Source organism: Camellia sinensis, chromosome 12 (assembly GCF_055761805.1).
Source record: "Camellia sinensis isolate YWXY chromosome 12, ASM5576180v1, whole genome shotgun sequence".
In the NCBI taxonomy this organism is placed as follows: Eukaryota; Viridiplantae; Streptophyta; class Magnoliopsida; order Ericales; family Theaceae; genus Camellia; species Camellia sinensis.
This window is the reverse complement of record NC_138972.1, coordinates 65,104,778-65,110,337: the sequence shown is the minus strand read 5'-3', so window position 1 is coordinate 65,110,337 and position 5,560 is coordinate 65,104,778. Positions and strand designations below refer to the sequence as shown.

General features: G+C 30.7%; 1 long non-coding RNA gene across 1 annotated transcript; it reads right to left on the bottom strand.

Moving 5' to 3' along the window:
- Window positions 1-307: 307 nt before the first annotated feature.
- LOC145804169 (uncharacterized) lies at window positions 308-3,474 on the bottom strand. The gene is made up of 2 exons (XR_014345794.1): window positions 3,238-3,474; window positions 308-577 (listed from the first exon to the last, which is right to left on the bottom strand). It is a non-coding gene; the product is annotated as an uncharacterized LOC145804169 (long non-coding RNA).
- Between the last annotated feature and the right edge of the window lie 2,086 nt (window positions 3,475-5,560).

Below are 5,560 nucleotides of genomic sequence, written 5' to 3'. Positions count from 1 at the left end.
ATTTAATTGAACATTGGTAACCTTTTCATCAGAATACATTTACATCTAAAAACAATTGAGCGGTACGTGTAGTCTTGAGTGTTAACTTGAATATAAATATGATATGATCAAAAGACTATCGATGTCGGATCAACTTTATTTTTTTACATGAACATATTACTCAACAAACTCTTAAAAGTAAAAAACTCAGATTATTGAGATATGATCCAGAGTGGATCCTACTGACAGAACAATAGTGGCTGATGTATAACAACCATCTCATTCCCAAAATGTAACGCCTCGAAAATAAATACACAAACCCATCTCATAAGCGAAAATATAATTGAATTAACATACTTTCATTCATCAGAGTCTAATATACAGGAGAGACAGATACAAGAAGGAATGAAAGTTACACAGATATTCATTTGCCCTAATGGCTTACATCTTTCCAAGTCATTGCTAAGTTACAACAAAAATGAGTCTAGCTCAACACAATTTAAAGCCCTTGGCTATACAAAATAGATATAACAAAAATAGAAGCTCTTGCTCCAGATTTTTCCAAGCTACTGCCTTGGTAGAGGCATATCACTAACACCTAAAAATGGTTTTTTCCAAATAGGGTGAGCCAATGCCTAGTAGAAATAGTTTAACACAATATATGGATCTTAACAAAGATATAAATATGATGCACATACATGGTACCGATGACAAAATCTTTTACAGCTCATTTGCAGACCGTGCCATGCTAAGTTTTATATCACAATTCATGCTATCTTAGTCTCATTTTTATCTCAATTCGTTTTATCTCATTTCATGAGTTATTTCTATTTATCACAAACAACCATACTGAGGGTACAACTCAAAGGTTCTCAAAATGATATAATCATCACATAAACACTTCCACTTGCCATTTTATGGAATTTTCATCCGCGGGAATCGACACCCATGTATGTACAACATTTCGGGACTTTCATCCTAGATACACAGGCTAATTTAATTTAATGGAGTCCATTTCCCTTCTTCTCCCAAACAATGGAGTACATCCCTATCTCCTTCCAAACATCATACATATACAATGTATTAAAACACACAGTCATATTCAATGACAACCGAAAAGAGATTAGTTTTAATTCGCCTAATCCTCATGTAATTTCTACAACAATCATAGCTATCCTCCATCGATAGCCTAATACAGATATTCAATCTCAAGATAGATAATTTACCCAAAATTTCATAGATGAGTGATAATACATATTCTTTTCCACCATTTATGTCAACACCGATTCAATTTCACAATTTTAATACCAATTCCATTTATTTATACAAAATAAATATTTGAAACATTTTAGGGCAAACTTCCTCCTTCCCAAATCTCAACCCAAATGCCAAAATCAACTATTTTGTCACAACATAACCTCATATTTAACCTCATAATCTTTTATAACTCATTCACTTAGAAAGCCCTCTTTTGATTTAATACCCCAAACCCTAGGTTTGTTCATAGTACACCCAAATTCCACCATTGTTACACAACAACTCATAGCTAAGTTAAAAATCATATGAAAGTGTAAAGAATCCCTACCTCAAAGTTAGGAGACAATCAAAGCAATGTGGAACCTTCAACAACGCCGAAACCAAGTTTTAATCGGATCAAAATGGAGCTCTTGGAATGCTCTAACTTTTTCTCAAAGACACTAGGGTAAAAAACCCAAAGGATCTAAGTCAAAATGTAGAGAGAATGTGAGTTCTAGAGAGAGAAGCTCAAGATCTAGGGTTTTGAAATGTTTTAGAAAGAGAAAGAGATGAAAAAGTGATGTAAAAAGTGGATGTTACGAACTGATATATGCATAGTCCGCTCAAGTGTCAAACACAATAAGTTGTTCTGCTCGAGCGCAAGAAATGACGTTTCAGCGCAAAATACATACTCCCAGAAGTTTTGCAGAAAACAGACCATCGCTCGAGCGCCGAGCTCCCAACCGCTCGAGCGTAGGAAACGATGCTCGAGCGTAAAACACACTCTCCCAGTAGTTTTGCAGGCCTGCAAAAGTACTGAGAGTTTGCAAAGCCCGCTTGAGCACAAGAAGTGACGCTCGAGCGGAGGACCAAAAATCTGGGCAACATAAGTTTGAAAACCAAACGACCAACATGTTCCAAACATAACCACGACAACCCAATAGCCAAAATATGAGGAAAAAAACAAGGGAAGCAAGGTGTAATCAACAATACAGAATCATGAACCCGTATTCAGAATATAACAAGGGTCGGGTCAAGACCGAAACCGCTAAAAATTGGGGCTTTCTGACTTTCAAATATTTGCACGTAATTTTATATACAAAAAATACATTAAATAGCAAGATTATAGGTAATCTACTCCCAATTTAACCAAACCCTCAATTTACAATTCAAATGTCTCATATATGAATTTGAGGTTATATTATGATAACATCACTTAATAACACACCTTTAATTACGAAGGATTTAAAATATTAACCACACTAATTTAATCCATCAAATTAGTAAGTTCATTATATTCACCATCTTCCAAATTAATAACACCAAACATAACTTTACATGTCTCATCTTTCAAACACAACCAAATTGCATGCCAAGCTACTCAAATAGCCAATCTTTCCCAACTCTCTACTAAAAATAATTTTCATAACTTTTTTAAAATTAATTAATCATATGATATTTACATCAAAAATCATGAAATTGTCCAAGAGTAAACTTTTTGAGGTTAGGAGTTCGAAAGTCCACATTTCATCTTTTCATTTTCACAAAAATGAACAAAACCTAATCATCAATATATATCACCATTCATTAAAATATCATGAATATAACATTTTTAAAGTTTTTAATCCCAAAACAACTCTATAATTCAAACTTAACAATTTACCTAATATTCATCAACATTAATTTATTTTTCTAAAAAATAAATTCCAAAATCAAAGATGAAAAATATTTCAACTTTATATTTCTCAAAATAAATTTTCGAATCATAACATGATGTAGATACAACCCATACAACTATTAAAATTTAATTTCAAATTTTTAGCAAAAATTACCAACACAAGGTGATTTTCCCAAATCAATCTCAAAGTACCGATATTCTTAACATTTCAACATAATTTTTCTTCAAAGAGTTACCAAACAAAACTCCGAGAATTATATATATGCAATATCTCCTATAATGATATATTTTCTCAAAGTAACCCTAACGTAGTTTTAAAGTAATAATATGAAGAAAGTTCCTACCTCATATAATGAAGAGGAGCAAATCTGAAAAGGAAACCTCACCCGATCAAGAATCCGAGATTACCATTGCAAAGAGTACGATGAGCTCTCTAACTTTCATTTACAAAATTTTTGCAAAATCTCACTCTAAGAACTCCCATTTGAAGCTCAAAGATTGAGCAACAATGGAGGAAGAAAGAGAGAGAGAGAGAGAGAGACAGTCAGAGAGAGAGAGAGAGAGAGAGAGAGAGAAAGAGAAAGAGAAAGAGAGAGACACGCTGAGAGGGAGGGGGGAAGAAGCCCTCTGCAATTGCAAGCAACAAAATAACAGGAAAAGAAAGGAAAAGCTGGGCAAGGACAAAAGGGAAGGCAACCCCACGTGGGTTGCCTTCCCAAGGGTTGGTTTTTCCAAAAAAAAAATATAATTTTTGTAATAATATAAATTATAAAATGACATATTTTTTCTCACTATAAAATCTAATATTTTTGTACATCATACCCACAAATTTTATTCACTATAAAAATATATAATTTTTCACTATATGGAACACACCATAAAATTAACTATCAAATATTTATTATAATCCTATATAATAAATAATAACAACTCCTAAGCTGGTTACTACCAATCACATAATTAAAAAGGACCAAACAGTTAAACATGAGTCATAAACAAGTTCAAATTAAGTTGAATCTAAGTCATGGGTCTCACCCATAAGCCAAACATGGTCCAATTATATACCCAAATAGACCCAACAATTTTATCTCAAGTCATGGTCCAAACACTCGAAACTCAATTTCAAATTCCGCTATAAATTAAACTCAACACCAATCAATCCGTGAATTTTCATAAAATAAATACTCACCAATAAATTCTGAAATTTTTATCCAACGTGCTAGACTCATATGGGAACATAAAAAAAATTATAAAAAAAAAGATTTCAAAATTTTCTGAGAACGGGAGCTGTTTTTTTTTTAAAAAAAATAAAATCGAATTATTTTTACATAGAATTTTACATAGTAGTCAAATTCGAATATTGCTCAATTAAATTATGCATTGACTATTTTAAAAAAAAAATTGGGTCATTACAAACATGTTAGGAATTACAATAAAAAATTAAATATTTAGGAGTAATCGTGATTTAAAATATAATTAAATTAAAATTAGAATAAATAATTAAGAATTTATAATTAATTGTGATTTAATTGAAATATTATTAAAGAAAATAACAAAAAAAACTATAGTATTTGAGGGTATTATAGTCATTTCACATATATAATTAACAATGTTAACGATTGCACTCCAAAATCATATGAGGGTTCTCTGGCTATATTTAAACCATATGAAAGTAAAATACTCTAATCTCAAACCACAACGAGGTAAAATAAATTTTGCCCTATATTTTTTATATGATTACACTAATCTCTCTTTTAGTATGAATAAAGCAACTAAAAATAATGCAAATGGTGTGGTAGACACTTAAATAAGCAAAAACAAATATTCACTTTAATTGAAAATAAATGATAATATCATTTTTTTTTTCATTCATGCAAGTCACGAATTACTGTTGAAAAAGAACATAACTATTACGTGAATTAAAATTTAAGGGAGGCTAGTATGATTATGTAAAAAATGTAAGACAATTTGTATTTTCTCTAAAATTCAAGGGAAGTGAGTGTAATTTACCCTTCTAGTATTGTATTATGACAAAGTAATACATTATTAGGGAAATTCTATAATACACACCTCACTTATAACATTTGTGGTATTTGATTATGCCAATAATGTATAACTATTATTATTAGAGAAATTCTATGATACAAACCCTAGTTATAACATTTATAGTATTTGATTATGACTTATTGTGGTGCTGGTTATAATTTGATTATAATTCATTGTAATGTTACTTATGACTCATTGTAATGTTTGTTATAACCTACTGTGGTTATTATTTTGATTATTATCAAAAAGGTCTTTGGTTATACCTTATGTAATGTTTAATTATGACTCATTATTATTATATTTATGTTGGAAATTGGGTCGGGTTTAAAATCCGAACCCAATTGGGTCGTCCATGATGGCATGATTCGATTAGAAGAAATCCAAATAAAATAATAGATTATATTTCAATATTTGAGATAATCTTGATATGGATAATTGTCAATATATTGGATGATAATTATTAATTAGATATTGTTGATATGGGATGGACATTATCTAGATAATACATCTATCATATGGGTCTCCTAACTCTCCTATATAAACAGAACTTGGGTTCTATATTTAACGACAAAAAAATTATACGTTATCTCTTCCCATAAACCATTCCACCTTTGTATTGTG